The sequence below is a fragment of the Drosophila nasuta genome, chromosome X (genome assembly GCF_023558535.2).
Source record: "Drosophila nasuta strain 15112-1781.00 chromosome X, ASM2355853v1, whole genome shotgun sequence".
Classification (NCBI taxonomy): Eukaryota; Metazoa; Arthropoda; class Insecta; order Diptera; family Drosophilidae; genus Drosophila; species Drosophila nasuta.
Window position 1 is genome coordinate 30,434,543 of NC_083459.1, and position 15,364 is coordinate 30,449,906.

General features: G+C 32.3%; 1 protein-coding gene across 11 annotated transcripts in view; it reads left to right on the forward strand.

Moving 5' to 3' along the window:
* LOC132795059 (uncharacterized) overlaps positions 1 to 15,364 on the forward strand; it is a 202,433-nt gene that overhangs the window by 49,106 nt on the left and 137,963 nt on the right. For 2 of the 11 annotated variants that reach the window (XR_009633410.1, XR_009633409.1), the window contains exon 3: positions 6,334 to 6,390. The exons of the other annotated variants lie outside the window; for them this stretch is intronic. The gene's annotated coding sequence lies outside the window, so the exon portion shown is untranslated. The remainder of the gene's footprint in view (positions 1 to 6,333; positions 6,391 to 15,364) is intronic. 11 annotated transcript variants of the gene reach the window in all.

A 15,364-nucleotide genomic window follows, 5' to 3' on the forward strand; every position in this document is an offset into this window, starting at 1 on the left:
AGGAAACTGAATGCAACTACTTTATATAGTTTTAAATCATCAGTAAATGATGTCAATTTTCATTCAATTCCTTCAATTATATAAATAATTAAATAGTGGATAGAATTATACCGTGGCGTGCAAGTCTGAGTATATGTTTACAACTATTGTCTTTGGGCCCGCATAAGAAAGTTATTAGTAAAGGAAATAACCCAAATTTGGTGTGTTTATTCTTTGAATATTAATTAACAAATTAGTCGTATACAAAATCCCAATTGTCTTTTTACTATCGATCACAAATTTTCGATAGAATTGAGATCAGGGCTCTGTGCTGGCCACTTCATTAACTTAAAACGCTGTTTTGGATTGCTATAACTTTCTTAATATATTATATTATTTTTGCTGTATAAAATTGCAATATGCATCTTTCTATTCTTTGCCGTTAGAACTCATTGGAAATGTAAACTCGATTTTTGAATTTTATAATAAGTTCGGGTATTAATTTGTTTTGTTTAGTAGAATGAATGATAATTGCTATAAATGAAAATTGAATTTTCTGTAGTAATTTCGAGGTCTGCACCACGGTGCTTGGCATAGTATGCGGTGCACTATGTGAGTATTTTTGCAGCGACTTATTTGCGTTGAACAATTAGACAACAACAACAACAAAAAAAAACAAGTAAGAAAGCTACAGTCGAGTGTACTCGACTGTGAGATACCCGCTACCCACAGTGAATAAAAGCAGTATATTTTGCGGTATAATTCTCAAAATCTACCAAATATACTGCAAAAATACTAAAAATATAGCAAACAGTATATACCGCATTCAAAATATACCATAGACGGCACAACATACCAGATTGTCAGCCAAAGCAACTAAGAGCCCTAGTAAGTAGGCGTTTTTGTCCATACACAATTTTTATCTGATCGCAACCAAATGTTCAGCAATCACAAATATTATAGTTATTAATATATATACCAAAATTCGCAGCTTTAGCTTTAAAATTACGCTTGTTATTCGATTTTTTTTGATTTTCGGGGGCAGAGGGGGGCGTGGCAAAAATTTGAAACAAACTTGATTTGCGTGCAAACATAACAAATGCTGTCGAAAAAAAATTATAGCTCTATCTCTTATAGTCTCTGAGATCTAGGTGTTCATACGGACAGACGGACAGACGGACATGGCTAGATCGTCTCGGCTGATCAAGAATATATATACTTTATAGGGTCGGAGATGCCTCCTTCTACCTGTTACATACATTTCCTGCCGGCACAAAGTTATAATACCCTTCTACCCTATGGGTAGCGGGTATAAAAACGTGAGCCAAGCTTCGTAGCAGCAGCAACAGAAGCAGAAGCATCTTTGCTGTGCAGGCGGGGCACAAAGAAGACGCCGTTGCATGGCTTTGATTGTTTGAATTGTCGAATTGGTTTACTGGATTGTTGGCTCGATTGGTCGATTGTTACAATTGCATTAAATTACGTGCTGCTAGCTAAGCTGAAGTCTCTTAAGAGTGACATATCGCAGTGCGAACTCATAAAAAGGCCATAAATTAGTCACTTAATCGCGGCCGCTCCCGCTTTGATATATCCACAAATGGCATTAGCTTGAATGCCAATATCCAACTATCAACGTATTCCCAACTATCGCAACTATTCAGCTATCCTCACAAGTGCGCTCTATCATACTGTCTAAGCCACAAGGCTTCTTCTTCTCTTCTTCTTTTCTTCACTGGCTATCTATCACTGCCAATCGTCGTCACTCAAAAAATGTTTTTTCTACTCCTCATTTTCGTCCCCTTTCCCCTTTCTTTCACTGTCTTTTCCTGCTGCTGCTGCTGCTTCTTACATCTAATGATCGGCGCTCGTTCGCTCTAATTGACGCTCGCTTCGAAGCGCTTTTTTTCTGCCGTTTTGTTGCTGACGCAGCCAAAGATCATTTGTGGTCAGTTGGGTAATTAACAGTCGTCAACTCCCATTCCCACTCCCACTCCCCCGAAACAAAAACAAAACAACAATATGTGGGGCTGTGTTAACTGTTGCACATCATTTTTACAAGCGAAATCAAGATCTATAAACGCATAAATTGGCGTGAAATTGTGCTATTGATTCTATTCATTATCAGCTTATTTTTACGAGTATTGATTGTTTAAACTGTTTCATATATAGAATTGCGAAATTAAAAATAGAATTGAATTTGAATATGATTTATTTTTTTATTATTTCCGCTACCCATAGTGTAAAGAAGGGTATGATTACTTTGTGGCTCCAAATAATAGATATAACAATAAGAAGAAGAGACGATATAGCCATGTCCGTCTGTCTGTCCGTCCGTCCACCCGATTGAACACCTAAATTTCAGAGACTGAAAGAGATAGAGATATACTTCGATTGTTATTAATCAAGATCAAGGCTGTTTAAAAAACATATACAACTTACGGTATATTTTGCACCTTGTGGTATATTTTGAATGTGGAACAAAATATACTAAATATGCTCTTTGGTATATTTTACTATTTTGCGGAATTATTTGGTATATTTAAAAAAAAACGACAGTATAATAATTGAGTATATTGAGTATTTCGGTATATTTTTTAAAATTAATAGATAGCGGGTATCTCACAGTCGAGCACACTCGCGACTGTAGCTTTCTTATTTGTTTGTATGCTAAATTTAGAAGCGGGTTGATTTATTGCTTAAACTGTTTCACATATAGAATTGTGAAATTATAAATAGAATAGAAATTGAATATGATTTATTTTTTATTATTTCCGCTACCCATAGGGTAGAAGGGTATGATTACTTTGTGGCTGCAAATAATGGATATAACAGTAAGAAGAAGGCAAATCCGATCCCATAATAATCAGCAACAACAACCGAGAGTATATAGCTATGTCCGTCTGTCTGTCCGTCCGTCCACCCGATTGAGATATACTTCGAAAGAGATAGAGATATACTTCGATTGTTATTAATCTATGGTATATTTTGCACCTTGTGGTATATTTTGAATGTAGAACAAAATATACTAAATATACTCTTTGGTATACTTTACTATTTTGCGGAATTATTTGGTATATTTTTAAAAAAAATTACATTAATAATTTTCAGTTTAATAATTGAGTATATTGAGTATTTCGGTATATTTTTCAAAAATTTATAGATAGCGGGGTATCTCACAGTCGAGCACACTCGCGACTGTAGGTTTCTTATTTGTTTATATGCTAAATTTAGAAGCGGGTTGATTTATTGCTTAAACTGTTTCATATACAATTGCGAAATTAAAAATAGCAGAAGCATTTTCATTTATTATAATTTGTATTAATATTCAGTTATGCCTAAATACCTTAAAAATTCAATTGGGCGCCCTTTGTTTTTTGAGTGAAATTTTTGTTAACGGCAGAATTTTTGAAAGTGTTTTTTTGCTATTTTTAGCATCTAGCTGTATTTACAAAAATTCCCTATTTATAAATTTGTCTTTTATATTTGCCGTCCATAAAACTTATAAATATCAATAAGAGCTCATCTTTGAAATATATTTATTTCATATTTTTTTTTTGTTGGCTATTTTTAGCATTGAAATAATGTTTACTGCCGATTTCTTTGACCACATCTTTTTGTTTTGTTTCTTTTCCGTTTTGTTTAGCATTGTTTGCTTCTATTTTTGGTCAGCGAGCTCGAGCCACGGCGGCAATCAGCAAATTAAGAATGTATAACAACTGTTATTAGATATGGCAGCTACATGGAATATATACGAGTAATTTTCTTTGCACAAATCATTTGTTGTTTTTGTTGCCTTTTTGCACAAATTATTGTTATTTTATGTCTGCATTCATTCACAAATTGTTTTTGGCGCTTTCGTTGTTGTTCTTGTTGTTGCTGTTGCTGTTGCTTTATACTCTGTGCATACATTTTTTTTTAGCTCCTCGACTTTGTTGGCTCTGGGTTTCTTCTTCTGAGTGAAGAGTTTGTCTGGAAAATGCTCAAGCATTAGAGGAATTTGGACTGTCTGCTTAGAGCAGAGTTAGGCCGATATGTGTTTGGTTGAATTTTTTTTTTTTTTGGGTGGCTTATAGAGATGCTTGAGAAGTTTGCTTTGCAAGCTCAGATATATATTTTTTTTATCTTTTAGGTGCACTTTAAATTTTAGCATTTTTCATTAATATGAATTTGTGTGATTTTTTTTGCAGAGTTAGTTAAAGCTTGAAATGTTTTTTTGTTGAATTTATAATGTTGGATTCTTCATCATACAATATTCTTTGTATTAGTTAAAAACATTTTTGTTTAACACACTGAAAACTTAATTGCATTAATTATAATTTTGTGGAATTTTGCATTTTAGTAAACATAATTACTTTATAAACAGAATGCCAAAATTAAACTAAGAAGGTTTATTCTTAAATCAAGATCAAAATTCTACAAAAATGCTAGATTATTTAATCATGAAGATTACAATCTTGTTTCAATAATGGAAAAATTTCAAAATTAAACCAATTAGGCAAAATCCTAAATCTACATCAAACTTTATAACTTTTCAATCTTGAATAAAACATTCTTCAATCAAGATGAATATAAAATTTGTTTAACCTAAAAATTTTATTTTACGATTATTTTTCTTTTAAGATCGAAAAAATCTTAAATCAAGATTTGCAATATTCTTTTCAAATTAGCTTCTTTCTCTCTGTAAAGTTAGAAGTCATGATTATGAATGAATATTGTTCCATCTTTTATATATTATATTATTTATTATTTTATTATACTATAAGTATTCGCATCGAGTATTTCAAAGTGTTTGTAGCGCATATTCGTAGTGAGTGATGCCGAATTTTTGTTTGGTCGCAAGTTGCCTGCAGATTTGCAGTTCATTGACTGACTGACTGACTGGTTAGGCCCAACTTAAACTACCATATAATTCCGACTCGGACTCGGACTCTGACTGGGACCAGGCTATCTGGGCACTGAGTAAGCTGACTAAGTGAATGAGTCGTATCATTGTCGTTGTCTTTGTTGTTGTTGCTGTTGTTGTTGTTGCTGTTGTTGTTGTTGTTGCAGCGCATCACGAGAAATGGAAACGCTCAGTGGGCTTTTTGTTGCTGTTGTTTTTGGCAAAAAGGCGAAATTTATAAAAGATAAATAAGCGTGATTTTCGAGACATAGCCACACACACACTGACACACACACAAAGACGTAAGTCCAGCATCTTGAGAGTTGGGAACAAGTTGAAAGTTAAAATGACTAATGATTTAATGTGTTTGGAAATTAGTTAGTTCGTTTCTTGGCTCTTTGGGGAGTAAGTTTACTAGTAGTAGGATGTGTGGCTCATAAATTTAAAGAACTGAATACCCTGTAGAAGGTAAAACTAAAGGAATATACACTGAATAAAGATCAAGTTCTAAAAACATTTATGTTTAAAATTGCGAACCAATTCTTAAATTTAAGAATAGTTGCCTACAAAATGTCAAATTGCCAAAAACAAAAACCCAAAAATTTTAGATTTAAGTTACAAAATTCTGTAATGCATCGAAATTTATGTAAAATTTTTAACAAGCTTTGAGTGAAAAAGATTAAAAATATATATGTATATTACGTAATATTTGTTTGATCTTACTTATAAAAAGACTTTTTTTTTGCTTTTCTGCTTCTTTTTAATAAAAATTTAAGTCTTATATGATATATTATGGACTTAATGGAGTTTAGAAACCAGATATTAGGACCAAATTCTTTATTTTAGATTTTTTATTTCTGGGTACAGAATAGAAAAAAAAATTTAAGAAAAAGTATTAAAAAATAAAGGGCAGAAAATGATATATAGATTTTATTACATATTTAGCTAAATTATAAAACAAAATGATTATTTTTACTACTAACTTTAGCCAAATCACTTTTTCAATAAACAAACAATCAATCAACTTTACAGGGTATCTTGCAGAGCATTTCGTATACTGTAAATGTTTGTGGAATGCAATTTCAGTTTCAATTTTAATTGAATTTCTTAAATTACATTCAAATGATTCCGCTTTTATAGCGCTCGGCGATATGATTATAAACAATAATTATGAAACGAGTTGCCAACAATTTTATTTTATTTTATTTCATTTGGTTTTTTTTTATGCGATCTTGTCGGCTGTCGGCTGTCGCGCAATTGCCGTTTGCCGTTTCCTTATTCGCATTTATTTTTCTTTTTGCCCCCCATCTTCTCCTCTTAACCGTATTGGCTTTAATTATATTTAAGTATAATTATAATTAGCAGCCGTTTCTTACATGACTTCTCGCTCTTTCATTAGCTACTCGGACGGCTTATTTATTTTTTTTATTATTTTTTGTTTTTTTTTTTCTTTTTGCTTTTTATGATTTCAGGTTCAATTTGAAACTGATTTAGGAAGTCAAAGCCGACGTTACGCTCGACAGCATAAAGTAAGTGCTCGTTTTTTTTTTTTTTATACTCGAGAACTTCTCGCTCGATCAGTCGAAGAACGATTTAGGTGTTTAAACGCCAATTGAGAATTATTGTAAATTGTGTTTACAGTTGTTGCCAGTTGTCCGTTTACATTCCGTCACATGTTAATGATAATCGTCTTGACAATTTATTTATAATGTTTTTAATTGTATTAAGAGCGACTAAATGCATTTGATTTAAATGCCGATTAAAATACCTCGGCAGTAGTCAATACTTAATGAATGCAAAAGCAATCATTCTACTACAAACTTTCATTCACTTCAATCCATGAAGTTTACATCACATCTCAGAGAGTGTTGCCCCCCGTATAAGCTTTAGTTTGTTGTTTTGTTGTTTTCTTGTTTTGTTGTTTTATTTTTTTATGACTGGTCCTAAACTCAATTGTCCATTTGGTACAATCTTTGGTAGTATCTGTTTGTTTTTAATTGCGACCGTTAGGAAAACGTCGAACTTTAGTCTTAAGTCGCATTTGTTACCGTTCTGATTGGCTGCCAATTTTGCTCAGGGGGGCGAATTCGCATTAATTGAGTTGTTCTTCTTCTCAAAAAAACCGCCGACACATCGCACCGATTGAAAGCGGCTTAAATTAGAACAGTTAGAGCCAATGCGATTTGCACAAGTTGAGCGAAATAATTTTTGTGTGCGGCTGCTAATTGAAATTGTCTTTGATTGCGCTCAAGTTGCGTTGTAATGTTGATTCTTGTCTTTAAGTACACTTGTGCTGACATTTTCAGAATAGCTGCTAAAGGTATTTCTCAAATGTATTGTAATCAATTATAAAAATTTTAATTTTCAATTCTGCTTAACAGGTAGATAAGGCTTATCAATAATTATTCTATTCGATTTAAAGTTTTCAGTGAAAGTTACATTTTAATGTAGTTTATATATTTACTGCTGAAATTTATAGAATAGCTGCTGAACGTGTTTTAATTATGGTATATTGGAAGTGAAATAAGCAAACATATTTTATTTTGGAAATTCATAGTTTTAAGTACTACTTTTTCCACTTTCAAAAATGTTATGAAAGGAAGAATTAAATATGGTATATTTTGTAGTCTGGTATATTTTGAATGTATTAGCATGTCGATATACCCATTCGAGCTATTGGGATATTTTTAGTATCTTTTCGGTATATTTAATTGGTATACCCATTCTAGACTTTGGTATATTTCAGTATTTTTTGGTATATTAATTTGGTATATTCCAAAAATAATGTATCGACATACCCATTCTAAGCATTGGTATATTTGTAGTATCTTTTCGGTATGTTAAGACGGTATATTAATTTGGTATATTCTATAAATAATATATCGATATACTCATTCAAGCCATAGGACTATTTTTAGTATATTTTCGGTATATTTAATTGGCATAATCTACTAATAATATATTGGTATACCCATTCTACACTTTGGTATATTTCAGTAATTTTTTTGGTATATTATTTTTTGTAAACATTGGTATATTTGCAGTATATCTTCGGTATGTTAAGAGGGTATATTAATTTGGTATATTCGATATACCCATTCTACTCCTCTGCATATATTAAGTATTTTTTCAGTATATTTATTTGTTATATTAATTTGGTATATTCTATTAATAATATATTGATATATTCATACAAACCATTGGAATGGTTTTAGTATCTTCTTGGTATATTTAATTGGTATATTATTTTGGCATAATCTATTAACAATACACTGGTATACCCATTTTAGACTTTGGTATATTTCAGTATTTTTTGGTATATTAATTTGGTATATTCCATAAATAATGTATTGACATACCCATTCTAAACATTGGTATATTTGTAGTATTTTTTCGGTATGTTAATTTGGTATATTGTATTAATAATATGTCGATATACCCATTCTACTCCTCTGCATATATTAAGTATTTTTTCAGTATATTTGTTTGGTATATTAATTTTGTATATTCTATTAAAAATTACATTCACATTTCTCAGAATTGCTAGTTAAGACATTTTTAATATATTTGACAGCAATTTGAAAATTCAAGTAGCTTCAAGTACAGGAAATTACAGGTGAATTCTTGTAATTTGTTTTTTCGCATAACTACGAGACACTTGATTCTCTTTTATGAGGTATTTCAAAGGGTATTATGGCGAGTGTAGCGAACGTGTATAAATTGTAGATAGTTTTACAATGAACATCCGTTAAGCGCATTTTCTGTTCTTCTCTCGCACTCGGCTTATGAATTTTTTGTTGTATTAGTATTTTTCCTACTTGTGTTTTTTTTTTGACACAAACGCATTAATTAAACAATTCACGTGTGAATTTCCTGGCCGGACATTGTCTCTGCCTCTCTCTCTCTCTCTCTTTGCCTCTCTCACTGTCTCTCTTAACATCCGCCTCTGTTATCGATAGGCAATTTTTAGAGTTGAGGCAATTAAACAGCACTTGATCTTGATCATAGACTTTCGTCTTATGCCCAAAATAAGTATTATCAACGGGGTTTTGTTCTTTGTACAGAGAGCGTAAAAAAGCCAAGAAAAAAAAAACGTTTCGCTTTATTTTAGTTTATGGGCTGCCAATAACCGAGCTCAAGGCCAAGGCCTTGAAGTTGGCAGACAACGTGAAACTAACGAAGCCACAAAACAGCCGAAAGATTCGTGTGTGTTTATTAACTTCTAAGCGGGCAACAACTACCCCACAACAACACACACACACACACACACACACACACACACACAACAAAACACACGCACAATAAGACGAGCTAATGCCACGCATCGTCCGATTTTGTGCGGTTTTTTTTTCGCTTTTTTGTTCATTGTTGTTCAGTTTCGACTTCGGCTTCCCCCTTTTTGCGCCAACCAAACAAAAGTGCCGTTTGTGCGTGACTTCAGAGTTCGCTTCTCCGCTCTTTTGAAAATTGAAAATCATGTTCCACCTTAAGAAACATCAATCAAAAAAGATGTTTGTTCTAATTGGCTCAACTTTATCTCTCTGACTACCCCAGCTGACATCAGTTAAATGTTCCCAGTTGTCAGTTCCCAATTTATTTCCCATTCCCATTCCAATTTCACAATTCAAACTTAGATCGAAAGCTCAGCGAATACCGGAAGTTGCTGAAAATGCAAATGAATTTCGTATTAGCACGCAAAAAATATGTTACTATTGATAAATGAAGAGACACTGAATGCAGAGCAAAGCTGAGCTTTAATGAACTTCAGCTTTCAGCTTGAAGTGTTTTGAATTTTGCTTTAAGTATTGTCTACGCACTTCTTATACGATTGCCAAATTTTTAAAAAGTTGACAAATGAATATTTGAATTCAATTTGCAAAGAATAATCAACTAAACTCATTTGTATTTTTGATACTTTTTTCTGAAATTGGTTATTACAATAACAAAAAATAATAAGAGATATTTCGGTAAAAAGATAGTAACAAATTCACCTAATATATAAGGAAATATTTGCCTTGTTGTTAGTTTGAGGTTTGGCTTGAATATTATTATTATTATTTTATTAAAATTGCAAATAGAATTCCTTATAATGTCTTATAAAGCTACTGCTGTTGCTGTTGTATTGGTTCAATAAGTTAATAAAGCTGTAAAAAAAAAAAGTTATTTAATAATTAGATGCAATTGATGTTATTACGCATTTTCAAAGGCAGTCGAACCATGTAATACGCTTCCAAAGAACCCTAAAAAAGAATAACAACTAAGAAAGCTACAATCGAGTGTGCCCCACTGTGATATACCCGCTACTCATTGTGAATAATAGAAAAACAGTTCGGTATTAATCAAAAAAATTACTAAATGAATATACCAACAAAATACTAAAAAAATACTAAAGGCCATATTTGGAAAGCTACAATCGAGTGTGCTCGACTGTGAGATACCCGCTACTCATTGTGAAAATAGAAAAACAGTGCGTTATTAATTAAAAAATATACTAAATTAATATATGTATGTACCAACAAAATACTAAAAAATACTAAATACTATATTTGGTATATTGATGAGTTATAGTACTCATTAAAATAAAATATATCATGTAGAGTAAAAATATACCAGATTATACCATAGAGTGTAAAATATACCAGATTGGTCCTTAAATCGTCTCGGTATTCATTAAAAAATGTACTAAATGAATATACCAACAAAATACTAAAAAAAACACTAAAGGCTATATTTGGTATATTGATGAGTTATAGTACTCATTAAAATAAAATATACCATGTAGAGTAAAATATACCAGATTATATCATAGAGTGTAAAATATACCAGATTGTACCAGAAATCGTCTTGGCTTTTGATGTTGTTGAAGAAGATATATATTTTATGGGGTCGGAAATCCCTCCATCTGCCAAAGTTATAACACCCTTCTACCTTATCGGTACCGGGTATAAGAATCCAGCTGCTGTTGCATGAGATGAACTTGCGTAGCACAATTATATGTATACTAAGAATATGTATATATAGTAAATATATATAGTCGAGTGTGAGTATTCAAGTTGTTTAAACTGCCGCAGAACATGCGAAACTCTCACGCAACAGAGCAAGACACAGAAAACAGAAGAGACAGGGAGAAAGAGAGAGAGAGAGAGAGAGAGAGAGCGAAGCATCCGCAGAAGACAATAATAATAATGCGTGTAAACATAATAAATTTCAATGTCACTTACACTTGATTTATACGCAGCAGCAAAAACCAAAGAAAGCACAAGAATTTTCGCAATAAAAGAAATAAAGAAGCACCAAAAAAAAAAGGAAGAACAAAATGAAAAAAAGCCCTTGTGAATGTTCACTGGGCGTAAAGCATAAATCCAGAAATCTAATCAAATCAAAATCTAATTACTTCCTCATTGATTTGTAGAGGTGCTGAAAGAAAAAGTGCAACAACTGAAATGAAATTAAATAAACCAAAAGAAATAGAAACAGAAACAGAAACAGAGAAGAAAACATAAAAAAGAAGGCATTAGCGGAATAATAAGGCGCGAACAAAAGCAGCCATCGAGCGTAAAGCAGACGACGGTGCAGAAAGCATCTTAAACGAGTTAGAACCAAAAACAACAACAAAACAACAATACAACAATAACAATAACAAAAGAAACAACCACAGATAACAACAACAATGGGCCAATCTTGTGCAGCTACTTGTGTGGGGAGGAGGAGAAAACATTGTATGCAAAAGACAGAATTCGAAATGAAAACAGCGACAAGAATCAAATGCAACTGCAACTAAGACTGCTCACAGCACATCAAATACTCTACGCAAGGAGTTAAAGTTGTGATTAGAGAATCATTTAGAGAAAAATGCAATATGATCAAAAATAAAGCTCGATTGAGCAACTTTGATTGTAATCATAGAATTTGAAATGAAGTAAATTAAAGTAGGAATATTAAAAAAACAAGTAAGAAAGTTACAGTCGAGTGTGCTCGACTGTGAGATACCCGCTACCCATTTTTAATAAAGGCAAAACATATGCGGTATCATTTTCAAAATATACCGAAAATACTAAAAAAAATACTAAAAATATACCAAATGGTATGTTTGGTATATCGATATAGTACACCATTCAAAATATACCATAGACGGCACAATATACCAGATTGTCAGCAAAAGCAACTCAGACCCCCAGTAAGTAGGCGTTTTTTGCCCATACAAAAGTATTTCTTTAATAACTTCGACAATTTTTATCTGATCGCAACCAAATTTTCAGGAATCGTAACTACTACAGTAGTTATTGTATATGCCGAAATTCGCAACTCTAGCTTTTAAATTAGGAAATGTTATTCGATTTTTTTGATTTGCGGGGGCGGAAGTGGGCGTGGCAAAAATTTGAAACAAACTTGATCTGCGTGCAAACATAACAAATGCTGTTAAAGAAAAATTATAGCTCTAACTCTTATAGTCTCTGAGATCTAGGTGTTCATACGGACAGACGGACAGACGGACAGACGGACATGGCTAGATCGTCTCGGCTGTTGACGTTGATCAAGAATATATATACTTTATAGGGTCGGAGATGCCTCCTTCTACCTGTTACATACATTTCCTGCCGGCACAAAGTTATAATACCCTTCTACCCTATGGGTAGCGGGTATAAAAATGAAGTTAAAGCATTTCATTAGCGGAATATTCAAATTATAACAGAATACTAGTTTCTGTTTTTTAGAAAAGGATTTTAAATAAATAGTTTATATTCAATAATGATGGATAAGCATCAGGTGTTCATGCGTTCATCTGGGTATCAACAGTTTGATATAATTCGTTTTGAAGTTAGAGTCTCTTTTAAATTCAACAGGCAACTGAAAGCTACTACTTTATATAGGTATAATATATCTAAAAACTTCTGTTAGAATCAAATTACATCAAAGTCATAAATTGAAATAGCAAACAACGCATTGAAGGTCTAAAAATGGGTGAAATACGTTTAAGAAGTGTTTTGTAATAACTTAAATTTATAGATTAAAATTAAGGAACGCTGCAAATCTTTTAAGCAAACTTTAGTTGAGGGAAATATGCAAGTTCTCAAGATAATACTAAAATATTAATAAAATATTCTTTGAACTGTAATTTTTGAAGAAAAGAAAAGCAATTGATTACAAAAACTATGTGTGTTGTAATATACAATAGCTTAAATTTATACATTAAGGAAAAGTTACTAAAACATGTAACGTTAGTTGAGAGGGGGAAATATGTAAGTTCTAAAATAAAACTTGAAAATATTAATGAAATGTTCTTTGAACTGCAATTTCTGACGAAAAGTTCTCCGTAAAGATAAGCAATTGAAGATTTTGCCAAGTGTTTTGCAGTCTTGAGGCGACTCCCTTGAGGGCAGAGCATTAAGAATTACAATGTTACATTTTAATGGGGCATTTGTGGCCAAAAATGGACAAGTTGTTGGCGTCATTGTTGTTCTTGTTTTTGTAGCTGTTGCTGTTTACCTTAACTATTGTTGTTGTTGTTGCTGAGCTCTAGCAGAGGGGTGAAAAGGTAAAAAAAAAACACTTGTTGCTCATTTGATTGCAATTGTTATACAAAGAGCTTTCATTGTAATAACAAAAGCAAAACAATGGCCAAACATGTTGTTGTAGCTACTAGGTGTGTGTGTATGTGTGTGTGTGTGTGTGTGTTTAGTCTGGCATGATAATGATGTTCAGCAACGCCAACGCCAACGCTGACTGCCTGCCTGCTGCTATTTTTCTGTTGTTGTTTTGTCTTTTTTCGAGTTCTCGCCCCCTCGACGCTTTTTACGCCTTTTGCAGCAGCAACATTCACACGAACTTTAGCACTTGAAGCAGCAGCAACAACAACAAGAACAACAAGAACAACACCAACAAACAACAGTTGTTATTATTGCAAATCTCGGACAATAGTCGACTGCACAGAACAACAAACACTGCGTAAAATCTATTTCCATTTCAATACGTAGCAAAAGTATTCAGTATTTTTTTTTTCTACTGTCACGCTGCTCTGCACAGAACCGCAAAGGCGCGAAAGAGATAGCTAGCTGAATTCGTAATTGACTTGATTATTGTCGGAGTTTGTTTAATTACTGAAATTTGTTCAAACAATGTTCTTCGATGTTTTAGTGAATCGATAGACGAAGTTGAATCTTCATCAACATCTCTCTCTCTCTCTCTTTCTCTGCTTAAGCTGTATTTGTTGGCCACGGTTAATGAGTTTGTTCTGTCCGGGATGACAAACTCGTTGAAGTTGACGTTGACTCTGACTCTAACTCTGACTCGGACTCGGACGATGGCGATTTGTTTACCATTTAGATTAATGAACCACAGCTTGGTATGCAGGTTAATTAAGAGCTTAATGTAGTTGTAGTTGGGCCAAGCTAAGAAATGATTTGTGTTGAGTTGAGTTAAGGCACATGTCAGTCATTAGATTTGCATATCCCAATAGGAAACGACAAGCTGCCAAGTGTGATCAAAACTACTTCGAGATGCTAGCGTGAAGTAAACACTGTGAAAATAGCTGTTGAAATACAGATGAAAAGTTTACGCAGATTTTCATCAGAAGAGAAGAAATCGAATTTTTTTCTTGTTTTTTTGATTTTGTGTTATAATATTGGTTTGTCTAAGAAATATAATTTCTTCTTTGTTCATATTGTTGGGTTTTTTTTTATATATTTTCATACTAATATTTGTGTGTATAAAATACACTGTTTATTTTATGTGTAGCTTGATTTTTTCCTTTTTTTTAGAACTCTGTTTTAAACGAATTTTCTTTTATTTTCTACTATGTTTTTATAAATGGATTTTCTCATTTTTTTGAGTAGAGTTTTATTTTAAATTAAAGTAAAGTTTAATTATTTAATGAATGTGGCATAATATAGATATACCAAATATAGCCCTCGGTATGTTTTAGTATTTTTGCGGTAAACACCGAAGGCTTTATTTGGTTTATTATGTTACGACATTCAAAATAGAATGAAATAAAGTACTAAAATGTACCAGATTGTAAAACCCATAGTTGCCATAATACTAATTTATATTATTTATATTTTGTATCTAGACTATTTTCTATATTTTCGGCTTAAATATCTATTATAATTTCACAAAAATTACTTCTAATCATATTAAACTTTACATAGAATTTACGTATTATCTTTAGATAGATAGATTGTAAATAAATAAAGAATATATAAAAAAAATATTAAACTTTACGTTGTTCTTCTCTATAAAGTGTTCACTGTACACCAAAATGAACAAATGATTTTTTTGCAAAATATTTATGCGAAATTCATAACTAGAACTCTTTGTTTCACATGCTCATTTAACGCTCGCAGGTCATACACACACACACACACATTTGCTTGCTCAAATTCAAGTTCGTTGCCTAAGTCTTTTGTTTATGTCACAGCTGATTGCCGCTTTTTTTAGTTGTTGTTTTTGGCAACTCTTTGCGGTTCACCTCAGTTCACTACAGTTAGACACCAGCTGCCGGGT